General features: G+C 45.6%; 1 pseudogene; it reads left to right on the forward strand.

The window, feature by feature from the left end:
- The first annotated feature begins 4,337 nt into the window (after positions 1-4,337).
- Positions 4,338-21,497, forward strand: part of LOC136610445 (olfactory receptor 10A7-like) — a 34,169-nt pseudogene continuing 17,009 nt past the window's right edge.

Consider the following 21,497-nt stretch of genomic DNA (forward strand, 5'->3'; position numbering starts at 1 on the left):
AAACTTTATCTTGTCACAACATATTAAACACACTATAAGGTCTCATTCAGATGAGCACTGTGAGCTCGCGTTAGAGGCGCACACAGGACGCGCTTCTATAGGAATTTGTGGGCTACTATACAAGCGTTCACATGAATTTGTTCATCTTACAAAGATAGGTTATATGACTGCAGGTCGCATCTAAGCTCCATGGGGCGTGCAAAGATAGGACCTGACCAATCTCTGGTATGTGCCTTCCGCAGACTCCCATGGGAGTTGGAAAACACGCACCACGCACCTCGGATTGTGTGAACGGGCAATCTTTAGAGCAGTATTGCCGAGATCTTTTTACACGGCTATACTACACACCTGCAGCGCTTGTGTGAGTGAGGCCTAAAAGAAAGGATGCCCTCTCTCCCCATTGAGTCTTATATTAATTATGTAACCCTTGGCGGAGTTGATTAGAATATCTCCGGAAGTTAAAGGCTTTTCAATGGGGAATAGGCAACACAAAATCGGTTTGTTTGCCAATGATGTACTCTTGACTTTGATGAACCCCTTGGAATCCTTGAGAGATGTGGGAAAAATAGGGACCTCATTTTGGAAAGCTTCATACTACAACCTAAATATAAATAAATCCCAGATTTGGGGAATAAATATTGCTACGCTTCTGAAAACAGATATTGAGAGGAAATATGCCTTACAATTCCCTATCTAGGAATAAATCTTTGTCAGCCACTAAAAGATATTATTTCTTTAAATTATGACCAATTTCTCTATTCAATCCAAGTAGAGTTGAAGTCTTTTGAGAAAAAGGAGCCATCATGGTTTGGTAGAATAATATGGTATGATGATGGTACTACCAAAGATTCTATATCTTTTCTGCACCCTGTCTTGCCCAACTCCACACAAAGTCATAGATGAATTTCAAAGACAAATGCTACATTTTGTATAGGGAGGAAAGAGACTCAGAGTTGCGGCAAACATTTTTTATCTTCATCGAAGACAAGGGGGCTTGGGAGTACTCAACCCGTGGTCTTATTATCAAGCAATAAATGTAACCCAATCAACACTATGGTTAGAAAACTCACAGAAACCACCATGGAGCTTTAAGGAAAAACAACTAAATAATGACAAACCTTTAGAATCCCTCCTCAAGGCTTCAATTCTCAGCATTTCATACCCAAACCTCCCTATGGACATACATAACTTGTCACCTCTCATCCTGACATCTCTTCAGGCCTGGAATCTTTTGGCTTACAAATACAAAGATAATCCGGAAAGAAAATCCTTAACATTTCCTTTAGAGATACTCTCATATTTTATCCCTAATTTGCCTATAAAAAATTGGTCCAGACTTGGGATTAAATGGATTTCTGACTTAACAGTTGATAACAAGCTTATCCCTTTCCAAGCTCTTATAGAGAAATTCCATCTCTCCACAAATGATTTCTACCTTTGGTATCAGATACAATCCTTCTTGAGCAAATCTCAAATTTTGGAGTGTAGGTTTCCAAATAAATTGATGCCCTTTTAACCAAAAACCCTACAACCCAAAAAATCTATAACTAAGAAATGTTACAATGCATTCTCGAGAGACATGGGGGGAATAAAAAAGGTCCATCTGCTCAACTGGGAGAAAGATCTAAATGCGGTAATTACAGTAGAAAAATGGTTATCTTCTTTGAAGGCTAGGGTCACACAGGGTAGATTTGCTGCGGTTTTGCCACGGTTTTTCCGTTGCGGTTTTGCCGCAGAAGAACTGCTTCTGCAGCAAAACGCCTTCCAAGGTTAATTTTGGCTTGCGGATTTTCTTGCGGAAAAATCCGCAAGCGATTTTTTCCGCAGTGCTTTTTTACTTTTTGCAGCGTATTTTGTTACGGATTTTGCTGCGTCCATAGAGGTCTATGGACAAAAAAGCGCTGCGGAAAAGACAGAAGAATGGACAGACTGCGTCTTGAAAAACCGCGCCGCAGTTGCATTTCCGCATTGCGGCTGTGCGGAAAAAATCCGTCCTGTGAGAACAGCTTTTTGCCAAAACACATTTGTGCTGCATTGCACTGCAAACACAGCGGTTTTGCCGCAGTGCGGATATGCAACGGCAAACCGCGGCAAAACCGCAGCAAATCCGCCCTGTGTGACCCCAGCCTAAGTGGGCTCATTACAAGGTAACTCATTACAAGGTAGTAACGAGATGGTATTATACACCATTTAAAGTACCTAAATGTTTTAACAATGTTAACAGTCAATGCTGGAGAAATTGTGGACAGATGGGGACAATTTTCCAGATCTTCTGGGAATGTCCTTTGAGCCAACCATTCTGGGAAGCGGTTTTTCTACTAATATTTGAAGTAACAGGTCATAAAATACCCATAAGACCTAAGACAGCCGTGTTACTGATTGATAGCAATTTAAAATTTTACCAAGGGTGCGTTCCCACGAACGTATATCGGCTCGGTTTTCACGCCGAGCCGATATACGTTGTCTTCATGTGCAGGGGGGGGAGGCTGGAAGAGCCCAGGAGCAGAAACTCAGCTCCCGCCCCCTCTCTGCCTCCTCTCCACCCCTCTGCACTATTTGCAATGGGGAGAGGCGGAACGGGGGCGGGGCTAATTCCCGGAACTTAGCCCCGCCCCCGTTCCGCCTCCTCTCATTGCAAATAGTGCAGAGGGGCGGAGAGGAGGCAGAGAGGGGGCGGGAGCTCAGTTCCTGCTCCTGGGCTCTTCCAGCCTCCCCCCTCTGTACACGAGGACAACGTATATCGGCTCGGCGTGAAAACCGATCCGATATACGTTCGTGTGAATGCACCCTAAGACATAGAAAATAGATCTGTCACTGTTAATGACTGCTAAATTAACTATAACCAGAAATTGGAAATCAAAGCTCCCTCCCAACTCCAGAGATGTATACGATATGATTAATGATCATTATACTTATAAAAAAATCATTGCCAAAGCTAATAGAACCCAAAATAAATGTAAAGATATGTGGAGTCCTTGGTTGCGATCTCTGTTAAATTATTGTTTTATTAGTTTTATATGTTTACTTTATCTTATGCAAAGAATAGGATATAGTCTGAGAATAAGTTCATGAGAATTTCTATAATTTTTTTACACAACTGTAAGAACGTCTAATCAATATGTACATTGCATACTATCCCATATACAGAATGTGTACCACATATTCTATTAAAAAATCTCAATAAAAAATATTGAAAAGAAAAGAACACATTTCAAACTGTGCTTTGAACTGTCAATAAATAGACGCCAATCATCAGGAACATATTAAGGATGTCTCTTGTTTATCACGAGTCTTTTAGTATCTTTACAAAATACAAAATTGTTTTCTTCGCAGAAAAATGGTAGCAAATCTTTTCCCCTCGTACGGTAAAATGTTATGTTTGTTCCACGTTCAAGTACATTCTTGTTGTTCAATCGAGAAGCAAGTCATTCAGCAGCTTCTTTTGAAAGGCTAAGGTCTCTGATTTAATCACTCAACTCACTTTGATTAATTAAAACGTAGGGGACATGCCGAAAGTTCAACATAGTCACTGTCACTGCCATATTCTGTATCGTAATGAACATCTGAAGTAGTCAGTTCATCCTCTGAAAGATCTGGTAACTCAAGAAAAGTAGGAATTGGTACGTCATCTGAGTGTGGAAGAGGGCGTCTTGCAGAGGGCAAATCAGGATATGCCCACTTGCTACGATTCCTTCTATTCAGGCCAGTAATACTCCCTTTACAGAAATAACAGTCATCAATGTGATTTGCTTGTTCCCTCCACACCATCGGCACACCAAATTTTAAGCTTCTTCTTTTCCTATTACTCCACTGTCTTAAGTGTTCAACACACAGTTTGCATACAACATGTGGAGCCCGACTTTTGTCTTGATCGCTAAGCTTTGTGCCAAAGTGCATGGTAGACCTGTTTCACGAAGTCTGATATAGGTTTTCTATTTTCTTGTAGGGTATATTCTCCACAGCTGCAGCAAAATACATTTGGGTGATTTAAACAACTTCTCCGACTGGAGGAGGCCATCCTGTGTATAAACGTCCAAACAACACAACCACGTGTGTACCGCTTGGGGGAGCAATTCCTACCCAGCCCTTGCGGTTAGGGGGCCCAGTGGCCCCCAATAGCCCTAAAGTTCACGAGAAAAAAAACACAGCAAAAATAATTTTGATAGCTGAAGGAAAAAAAAATAGGGCAGTTAAACTACCACAAGGGTAAAATCTCTAAAAAGTGTCTGGTCCTTAAGGTACAAAACAGCCGGGTTCTTACAGGGTTAAAAACTTATTTCATTTAGATGTAGAGGGAGCGCCCGTGTTGCAGTCACAGTCCTGGGTATAAACAGATGATGGGAGAAATCTCTGTTCTGGAATACCTTATCCAACAAGTGCAAAAGGAAAGAAAATGCATGGGACTGAACCTCAACAGCAAGAAAACGAAAGTCATGACCGCGGTAGGCAACGGTACAGTGAACATAAAAATTAACAACAAAGAAGTCGGGATGGTCCAAGATCTCATCTTCCTTGGATCCAAAATCAATTGCAATGGGCAATCTGGTCCTGAGATCAAGAGAAGGATTACACTTGGTAGGAATGCAATCCAAGGAATGGAAAAAATCTGGAAAAGCAAGGATATTAGCATTGCAACAAAAACCAGACTGGTCAATGCAATCATCTTTCCCATAACGACCTATCGTTATGAAAGTTGGACCCTCAGGAAAACAGACCGAAGGAAAATTGATGTCTTTGAACTCTGGTGCTGGAGGAGAATGCTACAGATATCTTGGACTGCCAGGCCAATGAACAAGGTAGTGTTAGATCGCGTCAAACTGAAAATATCACTAGAGAGTAAAATCATCAAACGGCGGCTCTCTTTTTTTGGACACGTGATGCGTACTAACTCACTGGAAACACTACTGATGCTTGGCAAGGTCAGTGGAAATAGAAGATCAGGAAGACAAAGAACAAGATGGCTAGATACAATCAAGGCTACCACAAACATGTCAACCGTGGAATTGAAAGAAGACAGAAATGCGTTCAGAACATTAATCTATAGAGTGACCGAGGGCTGGATGTGACTGAACGGATAATCATCAGCATCAGCTATTGAATGACAGCTGAGAGCTGCCCCTGATTGGTCCCTGCGCTGAGCCAATCAGAGGCAGCACTCACTCACCCATTCATGAATTCATGAATGGGTGAGTGAGAGCTGCCTCTGATTGGTGAGGGCTGTTACCAATCAGAGGCAGCCCATTCAGCAGGAGGGGATTTTAAATCCCCGCCTGCTAAATACTACTCAGAGCAGTTCAGGAGAACTGCCGGCCGGCCGCGGCTGAACTCCGGCTGCATGGACAAGGTGAGTATATATTTTTTCTTTATTTTTACACATTTTTGGATGATTTTCAGGGAAGGGCTTATATTTTCAAGCCCTTCCCGAAAATTCATCCTGCACTCGCCGGCACCCCATTGCTTTCAATGGAGCCGACTGTATTGCCGGTTCCATTGAATTCAATGGGAAAACATCATTTTTCTCTGCCACAGCTGTTACAGCTGTGGCAGAGGAGAATGATTTGTGTAGTATATGTTCTCAAGGGGGTCGGTGCTGCTGCCGCCGGCCCCATTGAGCGCATATAGAGAACAAAAGGAATCACAGATTGCAGATAGCCACGATCTGCGATTTCTTGTCCTATAATTTATCAGACAAGCGCATAAAAAGCGCCCATGTGTCCGATACCATTGCAAAGCAATGGTTCTATAAAATCGCCGATCACGTGCGCATGCGCAAATCGCACGAAAAATCGCCCGTGTGACCGAGGCCTTATTGTGCAGACTTCTGGCATTAGTCATCATACAGTTCAGAGGTTTTAGATTATTTTTTATATTAAGTGTATCCCTACTGATTGTTCTGGCAGTTCTAACTTTATTAACCCGTCCGACCACTCTACCTTCATTCCTATTACTAAGTAGCAAATTACTGTCTACTCTATCTTATCCTATATCTCTCTGGTTGCCCTATCCCAAATGTGGCTTTGCATTGTAGATTATGTGTGCGATTCGATTATAACAACCCAACATTTGACAACTTTTCAATGCTTTTTAGAGTGCCAAACAAGTAGCAATGTCCCCTATTCTCCTGAATATTGGAAACCCTGTACAAGCTACATGGTGCGCTACTGGTATTTACCCGTAGGGCACCTTAGCAGTGTTCTACTCCTCTTCTATCTGGACTAGATGCGGGCAGTCACCCGGACAAGCATTTTTGGGGCTAGATAGTGTAAATAGTTGGAGGTCACACAGAATGGCATCATGGGTACAGGTTGTGCATCTCTGATGTAGATAAATACCCAAGTACTCCAGAACACTGTTAACAGTTTTTCCTTTATAGAGAAAGTCACGCTTCTCCATGATTAACTCATCAGGAACATTTCATTAGTAACACCTAACTGCTAATTACTATCTTGGCTGTCCAAGTTAAAGAAATCCCTGTCACCGGGTCCCCTATGGTATAAAATAAAAAATCAGCAGTTACTCGGCTCTCTCCGCTCACCATTCATTCCTCCCACTGGCGCCAATCTTCTTTGTCTCTGTTTACTGAGAGCTGTCATTGGCTGCTTCAGCTTTTTTGTAGTTGCGATGAGCCTGCAAAGTGACATCATTGGGAGACCGAAGCTGGCAGGGAAAGGATCAGCAGGATAGAGGGGAGTAACTGCTGATTTGTTATTTTAAGGCTTATTTAAAGGGGTTGTCTCGTGAAATCAAGTGGGGTTCAGCACTTCTGTATGGCCATATTAATGCACTTTGTAATATACATCGTGCATTAATTATGAGCCATACAGAAGTTATTCACTTACCTGCTCCGTTGCCAGCATCCCCGTCACCATGGATCCGTCTAAATTCGCTGTCTTCTGGTGTTTTTAGACGCGCTTGCGCAGTCCGGTCTTCTCCCTGGTGAATGGAGCCGCTCGTGCCGGAGAGCTGGTCCTCGTAGCTCCGCCCCGTCACGTATGCCGATTCCAGCCAATCAGGAGGCTGGAATCGGCAATGGACCGCACAGAGCCCACGGTGCACCATGGGAGAAGACCCGCGGTGCATCGTGGGTGAAGATCCCGGCGGCCATCTTGGTAAAGGAAGAAAGAAGTCGCCGCAGCGCAGTGATTTGGGTAAGTAATAAACTTTTTTTTTTTTAACCCATCCCTTGGGTTTGTCTCGTGCCGAACGGGGGGCCTATTGAATTTAAAAAAAAAACTGTTTCGGCGTGAGACAACCCCTTTAACTTGGACAAACCCTTTATTGACTGTGCACATAGGTTGGGTATTTTTCCACCTTGTTTTTCAATGTTGACAAAATTATGACATATTGAAATTGATGGGTTTTTTTTGCTATGGGCTGAGCTGTTTTGTTCATATAACTGGGTTTAAACCTTAATATTGTCATTAAGGTCCTGCCTGCTGATAAATAAAGCTATGGAATTGAAGGAGGGCACACTTTCTTTTTCTTATGATTACAAATATCTGGAAACATTTGATTTTTTGTTTCATATTTTTATCTTTCTTATGCTTCAACCCATAAAAGCTAATTTCATGGCTCTCACTAGAGACCATTAGTGAGATCCCCCCGGCTTTATTACAACAATCTAGTAATGCTTCATCTATAAAAGGAGCAGTGGATAATAATCCTTGCAGATTTCAGACATTTCAGAAATGATCTGGCTCTGTTTCACGAGAAAAAAAAATCAAGGTCATCATCTTATGCATCAAAGTCATACAATTTAATCTCTGCTTACATTTGTAGCAAAGTTTCAGTTTAAAATTGCAATGGAGACGACAAAACATCGATTGATTCATCACATGATAGCTTTTTAGTGCTAGATTAATTTTAACTTGTTGATTTGGAAATGATTTTCCTATGTGAGCTAAATTTACTGAATTATATCAAAAATATATTTTTCCACATTTAATTTAGAGTGCTTACCAAGGTTTTATTCACATTATGTACCTACCAGTTCTCTGATATCACAGAAGCAGAAGCAAAAAAGTGGCAACAGCACTCAAATTACATTTGCTATCAGAAATATACATGCCTATAATAAATATATTAACCACATTGTTAGAGCAAACCAATATTTGCTATATGATATGCTATTGGGGTCCAAATCTATTATTAGAGGTAAGAGACTAACATTAAATCACACAGCATGGTATTTGATCCAAAGTAATTTGTTTATTAAGTGATTGGCAAAATTTTTTATAGGGTCACATGCTCAATTACAATAATTCAAATCTATTATAATTCATTTCTTGCAAGAAAAAAAAGGAAAAACTCCTCAGCGCTCACACCAATATATGCATGTAGATATAAATGAAGAAAGGATTGAACTTACTCGATGGAGGCGCCTATAGCCCAGGCGCCTCCCAATCCAGGATTCGCTTATCGCACGAAGGTGACAGCCAGCGGCAGCGGAGGTATTTTCACAACTTTTATTATATACCATATAAAAAATTGTTGTGAAAATACCTCCGCTGCCGCTGGCTGTCACCTCCGTGCGATAAGCGAATCCTGGATTGGGAGGCGCCTGGGCTATAGGCGCCTCCATCGAGTAAGTTCAATCCTTTCTTCATTTATATCTACATGCATATATTGGTGTGAGCGCTGAGGAGTTTTTCCTTTTTTTTCTTGCTATATTGTCGTCTCCTTCACTCTGTGAATGGAGTTTCCTCCAGCTGCCGTCTCATCATGATATGAGATCTCTTTGGAGCACCTACAAACCCCTGGCTCTATCTGAGAAGATTGATCTTCAACCATAGCATACCCTGCAGAATCACTACAGCGTCAACATCCCCGCAGTGAGCGCTTTCCTATCCATATCTTTATAATTCATTTGTTACTATTCCGCAAAGAACACAAACAAAATATAAAATATACAAGATAAAGAATTTAACATCTAAAATTAAAGGCAAAAAGCACGCAAGTGCAGAAGAGTCCCACATGGTTGTACAATAATTAGAAGCAATAAATTGTTTACATAGAATGTTTGGGAACATATGTGAACAGCTAGGAACATGTCAGTTTGACCTACGGGACAGTCTAAATTCCATATAACTATCTTCTGAAGCAAAAGCCTCAGTGATTCACTTAAGGTTTATTAAATAATCATATAATATGCATAAATCCTGGAGAAAGGGGACAAATGAATCCAGTGAAAAGAGACACAAAAGATTGGCTTACAAAATGGCTCCGCATATGATAGAACATGGAGTCATATTCATTTCACTAACAACATTAAATAATGCAAGGTTCTTGGTATATAATTTGATCAAGTCATATTGGCCCATCTACCAACGTCCAGGTGAACAAGCTTTCAGATGGCTCCTAATACTAATACCAGGTGGTTTAATCTAAACCTGGGAAAGATGGGTACCTACCTTTAAGAATTCTCCTCTTTTGGGACTAAGCCTACAAATAGCACCAGGGCAGGTAGGATACCATTTATATGGTCCAATAGAAGTTAAATGTGTGAGTGTACATGACCGGGTGGAGGCAGCCACAATTCTGCAATATTTGTACAAAAAAAGGACAAAATAGGTCAGCACCGTGTATGTTACAGCCATGGTTTAATGTGCACCTGTGGATTTCTATTGGCAAGTACTGACCTATTTTATAAGTGACTGAGATTTTGCTCTTAGGATTTCAGAATTTACATAAAGTTAAAATGTATGTCTTTCTCCTGCTTCTGATTATCTTCTGTGTGACTGTATGTAGAAACCTCCTCATCAAGCAGCGGGAGAGGAACTTGGCCTGGACAGAGCTGAGGATAACGCTGTGGGGAAGTGTGGCTGGTTTTAAATGTCAAATTTGTAGGGGAATACGGTGCGCATGCATGATCCTGATGCCGCCGGGCACTCACAGCAAAACAGCGCGTGCATGAGGGAAAGCGTGGCAGCGAGGGAGGGGAACATTGCTCATCCCTGCACTTCGTGTCAGAGGAATGGAAAAGTAGGAGAACAACATCTGCATGGAGTTCGTATGTTCTCCCCATGTTTACATGGCTTTCCTATGGGTACTCCAGATTTATCTCCCAGTGAAAAAACATGCTAATAGGTGAATTTAGAAATTGTAAGCCTCAATGAGGACAGAACACATATTATCAAGAGCTGCGAAGTGCTGGTAATATGTATGCACTGTATAAATAAAGGTCATTATTAATGTGCTTGTCATGCCATAACATGACCGATGCCGCATCATTTTATTGGCTATTTAATACACTTTGAACATTTTAACGACGTATGATACTGGACTTCATTATTATCTTTACCCAGATTATTCAATTGTGGAGACACAGCAATAAATATGCATTCACTTGAGATGAGCTGGGTAAGTTTTGGCAATAAGTCTTTCTGTCTCCATCTTTGCTGCTTTTATCTGCTTTTCGCATTTATTTTTTTCTTTATGGGTTTTTAGTGCTTTTTCTCTGCCTTCTTGTTTTAGTAGTTTAAACACTTGTTTTTTTGCTATTTCTTGCCCATTTACTGAGTTTTTTAGCTACATTAGTTTTCTCTGACTCCTAACCTTTTTATTCCTGTAAGGTATGAACTGCTCTCAGTAAGTATTTAAGATGTTTTTAAACATTTCCTATTTATTGCCTGAGGTCATTGCCCCAGTCAATAAGGCTAAGTGTATCGCTCAGCTGGTTGAACTTTGCCTTCCTTAAGTTTAGTATTTTCATAGCTCTCCTATAAAGCTCTCTCTTGAAAGACAAATTTAAATGTATTATATTGTGGTCACTATTTCCTAGGTGTCAGCAAACCCGCATCACTATTATTCTGTCTGGTATGTTGGGTAATGTTAAGTCCAAATTGGCCATCCGTCTAGTTGTGTCCTAAACAAATTGGGTAAGGTAATTATTTTTAGCTATTGACAGTAAATTGTTTTATAACAGTGGGCACTAGAGATGAGCGCGCACACTCGTCCAAGCTTGATGTTCGTTCGAGCATTAGGGTACTCGAGATGCTCGTTACTCGAGACGAACACTACGCGGTACTCGAATCAATTGCATTTCCTTCCTCGCATGTTTAGCGCTATTTTCTAACCAATAGACATGCGGGGAAGGCATTACCACTTCCTGCTGTGACGTGCCAGCCCTCTCTTCCCCCACAGTAGTGAGTGGCTGGGCCGATCAGGTGACCGCAGAGTACTTAAACTGGTCCCACCCGCGGCTCGCCTCAGACGCATGCTGGCAGAGGTTAGGGAAAGTGCTGCTGCTGATACAGGGATAGTGTTAGCATAGCATCCTGTCTTCAAGAACCCAAATGGTCCTTCTTAGGGCTACTCTTCATAGTGTGCATTACTGTTGTGGCTGGCTGGGAGCAGTAGTGCACCATTTTTTTTAAGCATCTCGGGCTGTGCAAGCCATTTCAGCTATACTGTTCTGTGTGTGCAGTGCATAAGGCAGAGTGTAGAGACACAGCTACTTATATAGGGAAAGTTATACAGTCCTCCTGATTCTACAAGAACCCCAACAGTCCTTCTTAGGGCTACATCTCACCATATGCATTATAGTTGTGGCTGGCTGGGAGTAGAAGTGCATCAATTTTTGTATTACGCATCTACGCCTGTTCCCAGCCTTTCAGTAATAGCGTTCTCAGCCTGCAGAGCCAAACAACCAGCTCTCACCATGAAACTGCTCTCTAACATCTCCTAGCCTACTGCAAACGACTTCATTTATACCGTTCTGGGTCTGCAGTGCATTAGACAGAGGTCTCACCGCTAAACAGTACTGTAATATTAGTATTTCAGCTCTGCCGCTGTGTAGAGCATCTCACAATACCCTTTCCTTGGTGAGGTTACCAGCACTATCCACTGGCTTTAAAATCTTCTCCCACTCCATACAGCCTCTCTTAGCTTCAAGTCTCTGCAAGCAGTAAATTACCCCTAGATATCAGCACAAGACAGCGGGTTAATTTTTTCAAGTCACAACATAGAGACTCCGCTATCTACAAGTCTCTGTGTGCAGTGAATTAAGCCACAGTTGTCAGTGCTGTATAGTGTGGTAATTTATTTCAGCCTTGCTCTATTCTTAATCCGCCATGAGTAGGAGTAAGGGTCGAGGACACGGACATCCAAGTGAGGGTGTGGGCACAGGCCGAGTTTCAGGGCGTGGCATATCACAGCCGGCTGCTGCAGGATTAGGAGAGGCAAGTTTCTGGGCTCCCCAGCTTCATATCACATTTTACGGGTCCGTGTGGTAGACCTTTATTACAAACAGAGCAGTGCGAGCAGGTTTTGTCATGGATAACAGAAAACGCGCCCAGCAATGTATCGACTACTCAGTCTTCTACGCAGTCCACTACTCTCGGTCTAGGGACTGCAACTCTGAATCCTCTGGCTGCTGCTCCTCCTTCCTCCCAGCCTCCTGACTCCATGAAAATGACATATTCTGAGCAGGCAGACTCCAAGGAACTGTTCTCGGGTCCCTGACATGAGTAGGAAAAAATGGTTCCTCTCTCACCTGAGGAGTTTGTCATGACCGATGCCCAACCTTTGGAAAGTTCCCAGCGTCCAGGTGATGAGGCTGGGGACTTCCTGCAACTGTCTTAAGAGCTTTTTGTGGATGAGGATGATGAGACACAGTTGTCTTTCAGTGAGGTAGTAGTAAGGGCAGTAAGTCAGAGAGAGGAGCACACAGAGGATTCGGAGGAAGAGCAGCTGGATGATGAAGTGACTGACCCCACCTGGTTTGCTAAGCTTACTGAGGAAAGGGCTTCAGAGGGGAAGGCAAGTGCAGCAGCAGGACAGGTTGGAAGAGGTAGTGGGGTGGCCAGGGGTAGAGGCAGGGCCAGAGCGAAGAATCCCCCAACTGTTTCGCAAAGCACCCCCTCGCGGCCAGCCTCCGTGCAGAGGGCTAGGTGTTCAAAGGTGTGGATGTTCTTTAGTGAGAGCGTGGACGACCGACGAACAGTGATATGCAGCCGGGGAGCCACCACTACCAGCCTCACTACCACCAGCATGCGCAGGCATATGATGGCCAAGCACCCCACAAGGTGGGACAAAGGCCGTTCACTGCCTCTGTGTCACAACACTGCCTCTTCCCCTGTTCCCCAACCTGCCACACAAATCCAATCCCCCTCCCTGGACACAGGCACGAGTGCCTCCCGGCCTGCACCCACACCTTCACCGTCCTCCACTTCATCCAGCAATGTCTCTCAGCGCAGTGTACAGCTGTTGCTAACACAAGCGTTGGAGCGAAAGCGCAAATACGCCGCCACCCACCCGCATGCATAAACTTTAAACATGCACATTGCCAAAGTAATCAGCCTGGAGATGCTGCCGTACAGGCTTGTGGAAACGTAGGCTTTCAAAAACATGATGGTGGCGGCGGTCCCGCACTACTCGGTCCCCAGTCACCACTATTTCTCCCAGTGTGCCGTCCCAGCCCTACACCAGCACGTGTCCCGCAACATAAATTGTGCCCTTACCAACACAGTTACAGGGAAGGTCCACTTAACCACTGACACGTGGACAAGTACTAGTGGGCAGGACCACTATATCTCCCTGATGGCACATTGGGTTAACTTGGTAGATGCTGGGAACGAGTCAGAGCCTGGGACCACTCACGTCCTACCCACACCCAGAATAGCAGATCCTACCTCTGTTCTGATATCTGTGGTGTTTTATGCCACCTCCTCTAAACCCTCTAAACCCTCCCGCTCCTCCTCCTCCGCCAACTCTTCCTCTCAATTAAGTAGTGTGAGCATGTCGCGGCAGCACAGCGGTGGGCAAGCGTCAGCAAGCTATGCTAAAACTAATCAGCTTAGGTGACAAGAGGCACACGGCCCCCGAGCTGCTGCAGGGTCTGACAGAGCAGACCGACCTCTGGCTTTCGCCTCTGAGCCTCCAACTGGGCATGGTCATGTGTGACAATGGCCGTAACCTGGTGGCAGCTCTGCAGCTCGGCAGCCTCACACACGTGCCTGGCCAACAACTTCAACCTGGTTGTTCAGCGGTTTCTGAAAAACTACCCCACTTGTCTGACCTGCTCGGCAAGGTGTGCCGCGTCTGCGCACATTTCCGCAAAGTCCACCATGGACACTGCCACCCTGAGGAACATGCATCGGCAGTTTCAGCTGCCAGAGCACCGACTGCTGTGCGACGTGCCCACACGCTGGAATTCTATGCTGCACATGTTGGCCAGGCTGTACGAGCAGCGTATAGCAATAGTGGAATACCAGCTGCAACATGGGTGGCGGTGTGGTAGTCAGCCTCCGCAATTCTTTACTGAGGAGTGGGCATAGATGGCAGGTATCTGCCAGGTCCTCGGAAACTTTAAGGAATCTACGCAGATGGGGAGCGGCGATCCAGCGAGCATTAGCGTTACAATCCCGCTGCTTTGCCTGCTGAAAAGTTCGCTGCTAAGCATAAAGGCTGACGCTTTGTGGTTGGAACAGGTGACGGTGGTGACAGTATGTTGCTTGATAGTCTGACCACCTTCATGTCTATATCTTAGCGCGTTTTGGAGGAGGAGAAGGGGGAAGGGGTGATGGGGAGGAGGAGGGGGAGGGGTAAGAGACAGCTGGGCACACTGCAGAGGGTATCCATGCTGCTTGCCTCTCATCTGTTCAGAGTGTATGGGCTGAAGAGGAGGAGGATCCTGAAAGTCATCTTCCTAGTAAAGACAGCGATGTGTTGCGTACTGGTACCCTGGCACACATGGCTGACTTCATGTTAGGATTTCTTTCCCATGACCCCCGCGTTAGACGCATTCTGGCCAACACGGATTACTGAGTGTACACTCTTCTCGACCCACGGTATAAGGAGAACCTTTCCACTCTCATTCCTGAAGAGGAAAGGGGTATGGGAGTGATGCAATACCACAGGGCCCTGGTGGAAAAAGTGATGCTAAACTTCCCATCTGACAGCACTAGTGGCAGAAGATGCAGTTCAGAGGGCCAAGTAGCATGGAAGGAGGCAGCATGTCCAGTGCAAGCAGGGAAACACTCTCCAAGGCCTTTGCCAGCTTTATGGCTTCCCAGCAAGACTGTGTCACCACTTCCCAGTCAAGGCTGAGTCGGGGGAAGCACTGTAAAAGATGGTGAGGGAGTATGTAGCCGATCGTACCACCGTCCTCTGTGATGCCTATACTTCATACAACTATTGGGTGTCAAAGCTGGACACGTGGCACAAACTTGCGCTGTACGCCCTGGAGGTGCTGGCCTGCCCTGCCACTAGCGTCTTGTCAGAGAGGGTGTTTTTAATGCTGCTGGGGGAATCATCATGGATAAGCATACCCGCCTGTCAACTGCCGGTACCAACATGCTTACACTCATAAAGATGAACAAAGGCTGAATGTCCCCAGACTTCTCTTCTCTTTTTGCTGCAACAGGATAAAAATGCATCCTCTATCACCACAAAAAAGGAGCAATTAGCTTTGTCAATCATTCTTGGATATTATTACTTCTCCTCCTTCTACTTCTCCTGAAAACATCATGTCCTCATGCTGAACTGCCCATTTTTCTGTGGCCCAAAAGTCTCTGTTTAAAAGTTTTTTACAATTTTTCAACATTTCAAAAGTATTGATACTTTAACAGACACCAATTTTTTTTTTCACAGGGCTCTGTTACAAATTAAGCAACAGCGAGCTGTATCTTTAAAAAAATGTCTATGGGGTTCACCTGCCCTTACGGTTGAGCAATTTTTCAGGGGTGCACTTGTATTCTTGGTACACCAATTTTTCTGGCCCTCGCCTACACTCTTGGTAACCAAATTTTTTCAGGGGTTCGCCTATTCTCTTGGTACACCAATGTTTCAGGGGTTCGCCTACACTCTTGCTACAGAAATGTTACTGGGGTCTGCCCGTACTTTTGCTACAGAAATGTTACTGGAGTCCCCCTATGCAGTTTCTACTGAATGGTTTGAGGGGTTCGCCTATACTTTTGCTACAGAAATGTTACTGGGGTCCGCCTATACTCTTGCTACAAAAATTTTACTGGGGTCCACCTATACTTCTGCTACAGAAAAATATTACTGCGGTCCGCCTATACCTTTGCTACAAAAATGTTACTGGGGTCTACCTATACTTTTGCTACAGAAATGTTACTGGGGTCTGCCTATGCAGTTTCTACTGAATTGTTTGAGGGGTTCGCCTATATTTTTGCTACAGAAATGTTTCAGGGGTCTGCTTATACTTTTGCTACAGAAATGTTACTAGGGTCCACCTATACTCTTGCTATAAAAAATGTTATCAGGGTCTCCCTGTACTTTTGCTACAGAAATGTTACAGGGGTCTGCCGATACTTTTGGTACAGAAATGTTACTGGGGTCCGCCTTTACTCTTGGTACACCAATCTTTCAGGGGTTCGCCTACACTCTTGCTACAGAAATGTTACAGGGGTTCGCCTATACTCTTGCTACAGAAATGTCACTGCGGTTTGCCTATATTTTTGTTACAGAAATGTTACTGGGGTCTGCCTATGCAGTTTCTGCTGAATTGTTTGAGGGGTTCACCTATACTTCTGCTACAAAAATGTTACTGGGGTCTTCTATACTTTTCTACAGAAATATTACAGGGATCTGCTTATACTTTTGCAACAGAAATGTTACAGGGTTCGCCTATACTTTTGCTACAGAAATGTTATTGGGGTCCGCCTATTCTCTTGCTACAAAAATGTTACTGCGGTCTGCCTATGCTGTGGGTGCATAAAGACTTTCCACTGCTGTATTTAACTGTCTGGCACAAATACACTGACTAGGGTAGAAATGTGGCCCGAGGTCCTTGGCGGGGTGAAACTCTGTCATGTTTGCGTGCTCTGATTTCTTTATGTGTAATAACATCTTTAAGGTCCATGGGCTCGTCTATGCTGTGGGTGCACAGAGACTTCCCGTAGTGGTGTTTTATCTGTCTGGCACAAATACACTGACAGACTAGGGTAGAAATGTGGGCCGAGGTCCTTGGTGAGGTGAAATTCTGCCATAGGCGAGCCCAAGGAACTCAAAGACTTACCATTGTGATGTTGAGCTATCTGACACCTACACAGAATAAATTGTGTGGGATACATGGATTTCCCATTGCTATGTAACTTGCGGCACCTTTGTGGAGATGTGTAAAAGTGCGGGCACCTGAGTCCCCTTTATGCCCACGTTTGCAGCTCCTGACAATTTTGTGATGGAGGTGGAACGGGATTGGTATGATGAACGTACGTCAATTTATCATCCTTTCTCAACAGCATTGTGGGCTATCACCCAGACTTTCAAAGAGGGTCACTGCCTGGCCCTGCTAACCCTTTGCAGTGTGTGCCTCCTGTTCCTCCTCATCCAGTACGCACTTATAAATAGACATGAGGGTGGTGTGCCTATGAAGCGAGCGTGTGGCATGAGGGCAGCTGAATGCTGCTCAAGGAAACTTTTGTGTGTACTGTGGACACAGGGTGGTACGGGGCGGGGGGGGTGTTGAGGGGTTCGCCTTTACTTTTGCTACAGAAATGTCACTGGGGTCCACCTATATTCTTGCTACAGAAATGTTACAGGGGTCTGCCTATACTTTTGCTAAAGAAATGTTACTGGGGTCCGCCTATACTCTTGCTATAGAAATGTTACTGGGGTCTGCCTATGCAGTTTCTACTGAATGGTTTAGGGGTTCACCTATACTTTTGCTACGGGAATGTTACTGAGGTCCGCCTATACTCCTGCTATAGAAATGTTACAGGGGTCTGTCTATACCTTTTCTGCTAAATGGTTTTAGGGGTTCACCTATACTTTTGCTAAAGAAATGTTACTGGGGTGCGCCTATTCTCTTGCTACAGAAATGTTACTGGGGTCTGCCTATGCTGTGGGTGCAGAAAGACTTCCCATAGCGTTGGTTTACCTGTCTGGCACAAATACACTGACTGCCTAGGGTAGAAATGTGGGCCGAGGTCCTTGGCCGGGTGAAACTCTGCCATGTTTGGGAGCTCTCTTTTCTTCCTGTGTAATACCATCTTTGTGCATCGACAGCATAGGCGAGCCCAAGGAACTCAAAGACTTCCCATTGCAGTGTTGAGCTATCTGACACCTACACAGAATGAATTGTGTGGGGGCACATGGATTTCCCATTGCTATGTAACTCGCGGCACCTTGGGTCGCACAAGGTGGAGGCTGGGACTGAGCCTGATCCTGGGCCCACTCACGTGCTTCCCACAGAGAGTATTGCTGCATTGTGGAGATGTGTAGAAGTGCTGGCACCTGAGTCCCCTTTATGTCCACGTTTGCAGCTCCTGAAAATTTTGTGATGGTGGTGGAACGGGATTGGTATGATGATCGTACGTCAATTTATCATCTATTCTCAACAGCATTGTGGGCTATCGCCCACACTTTCAAAGAGCGTCGCTGCCTGGCCCTGCCAACACTCTGCAGTGTGTGCCTCCAGTTCTACTTCATCCAGTATGCATTTATAAATAGACATGAGGGTGGTGTGTCTATGAAGCGAACATGTGGCATGAGGGTAGCAGAATGTTGCGCAGGAAAACTTTTGTGGACGCAGGGTCGTGCGGGGGGGGGGGGGGGGTGGACAGCATGTAACCCAGGAGAAGAGGCAGCAGTGTCACCTGCAGGCAGCTATGGTCCTTGGTTGCAGGTAGTGTGGTGATTAGCTAATATGTGCCATTGCGTGTGCCTTGCTAATGAGGGTTTGTCTGAAGTAAATTGTTAGGGGGGTGACCGCCAGGCTCTTGCCCCCATTTTGGCTTAATAGTGGGTCCTGGGAGCCTCAGATGCAGCAATGCATGCTGCCCCTGCCCTTCCCTATCTGTTTCTGTGGTGTTTCCATGACTTTCGGATGTTTTCTGGTGTTTAAGTCATGACCTGTGCAGAGCATCGGTCCCATAAAAAAATGCTTGAGTCGCCCATTGACTTCAATGGGGTTCGTTACGCGAAACGAGCTCTCGAGCATTATGAAAAGTTTGACTTGAGCAACGAGTACCCGAGCGTTTTGGTGCTCGCTCATCTCTAGTGGCAGTGAGGCATGAGACTCCTAACTAATCCACCAACAAGTATTTTGGGCCACTAAGATTGTGGCAAAGAATATCTTACTGAAAATAGTGCTATCTCAGCACATACAGTGGCCACTTTCCCTACTATGACTCTGAGGCATCACTTGCCCTTTCCTACTTCTACTTTATCCTTGTCTTTATGATGATTTTCAATGCCTGAATGCAACATTGCAGATTGTTACACATAAGGATTAGAGATGAGCGAACGTACTCGTCCGAGCTTGATACTCGTTCGAGTATTAGCGTGTTCGAGATGCTCGTTACTAGAGGCGAGCACCACGCGATGTTCGGGTTACTTTCACTTTCATCTCTGAGAAGTTAGCGCGCTTTTCTGGCCAATTGAAAGACAGGGAAGGCATTACAACTTCCCCCTGCGACGTTCAAGCCCTATACCACCCCCCTGCAGTGAGTGGCTGGCGAGATCAGGTGTCACCCGAGTATAAAAATCGGCCCCTCCCGCGGCTCGCCTCAGATGCGTTGTGACATAGCTGAGGGACAGTGCTGTTGGTGCCGGAGCTGCTATAGGGAGAGTGTTAGGAGTTAGTGTAGGCTTCAAGAACCCCAACGGTCCTACTTAGGGCCACATCTAACCGTGTGCAGTAGTGTGGAGGCTGCTTTTAGCAGTGTTGCACATTTTTTTTTTTTTGGTATATCGGCCATGCAGAGCATTGCGCCCTGCAGTAATAGTCCAGGGACAGAAATGTGGAGGCAGGGCCAGAGGACATATATTATAGATTGAATATACGCAGTGGGCCTTTTCAAAAAAATATTGGAAAAAAATCTATTTGGCCTGCCTGTCACTGTGTTCAGTGTTCTGGGTCCGTGTGTGCTGGGGGTAGTAGTTCTCCAAAATCATACGCAGCCAGCTAAGTGTTACAGCAGGCTTGCGCCAAATTATTTCCTGGCTCTGAAATCACCGCTCTGTTGCAGTTAATAACAGTGCAACACTGCAGTTCCGTGACACACTCCAGGGACAGAATTGTGTAGGCAGGGACAGAAGACATATATTATTGATTGAATATACGCAGTGTGGTCCTTTTCAAAAAAATATTGGAAAAAAATTTATTTGGCCTGCCTGTCACTGTGCTCAGTGTTCTGGGTCCGTGTCTGCTGGGGGTAGTAGTTCTCTAAATAAATACGCAGCCAGCTAAGTGTTACAGCAGGCTTGCGCCAAATTATTTCCTGGCGTTCCGTAAGCGAACTCAGCCTCCAACCACAGGCCAATAAGCGGCACATTTAATTACAGCGTTGTGTTTCTGCATTCCTGGTAATACAGCATGCTGAGGGGTAGGGGTAGGGCCTAGAGGACGTGGGCGCGGCCGAGGACGCGGAGGCCCTAGTCCGGGTGTGGGCACAGGCCGAGCTCCTGATCCAGGTGTATCGCAGCCGACTGCTGCGGGATTAGGAGAGAGGCACGTTTCTGGCGTCCCCACATTCATAGCACATTTAATGGGTCCACGCGGTAGACCTTTATTAGAAAATGAGCAGTGTGAGCAGGTCCTGTCGTGGATGGCAGAAAGTGCTTCCAGCAACCTATCGTCCACCCAGAGTTCTGCGCCGTCCACTGCTGCAACTCTGAATCCTCTGGCTGCTGCTCCTTCCTCCCAGCTTCCTCACTCCATGAAAATGAGACATTCTGAGGAGCGGGCAGACTCCCAGGAACTGTTCTCGGGCCCCTGCTCAGATTGGGCAGCAGTGGTTCCTCTCCCACCAGAGGAGTTTATCGTGACTGATGCCCAACCATTGCAAAGTTCCCGGGGTCCGGGGGATGAGGCTGGGGACTTCCGGCAACTGTCTCAAGACCTTTCAGTGGGTGAGGAGGCCTATGACGATGAGACACAGTTGTCTATCAGTGAGGTAGTAGTAAGGGCATTAAGTCCGAGGGAGGAGCGCACCGAGGATTCTGAGGAAGAGCAGCAGGACAATGAGGTGACTGACCCCACCTGGTTTGCTACGCCTACTGAGGACAGGTCTTCAGAGGGGGAGGCAAGGGCAGCAGCAGGGCAGGTTGCAAGAGGCAGTGCGGTGGCCAGGGGTAGAGGCAGGGCCAGACCGAATTATCCACCAACTGTTTCCCAAAGTGCCCCCTCGCGCAATGCCACCCTGCAGAGGCCGAGGTGCTCAAAGGTCTGGCAGTTTTTCACTGAGAGTGCAGACGACCGATGAACAGTGGTGTGCAACCTTTGTCGCGCCAAGATCAGCCGGGGAGCCACCACCACCAGCCTCACCACCACCAGCATGCGTAGACATATGATGGCCAAGCACCCCACAAGGTGGGACGAAGGCCGTTCACCGCCTCCGGTTTTCACCGCTGCCTCTCCCCCTGTGCCCCAACCTGCCACTGAGATCCAACCCCGCTCTGAGGACACAGGCACTACCGTCTCCTGGCCTGCATCCACACCCTCACCTCCGCTGTCCTCGGCCCCATCCACCAATGTCTCTCAGCGCACCGTCCAGCCGTCGCTAGCGCAAGTGTTTGACCGCAAGCGCAAG

Source organism: Eleutherodactylus coqui, chromosome 2 (genome assembly GCF_035609145.1).
Source record: "Eleutherodactylus coqui strain aEleCoq1 chromosome 2, aEleCoq1.hap1, whole genome shotgun sequence".
NCBI classification, from domain to species: Eukaryota; Metazoa; Chordata; class Amphibia; order Anura; family Eleutherodactylidae; genus Eleutherodactylus; species Eleutherodactylus coqui.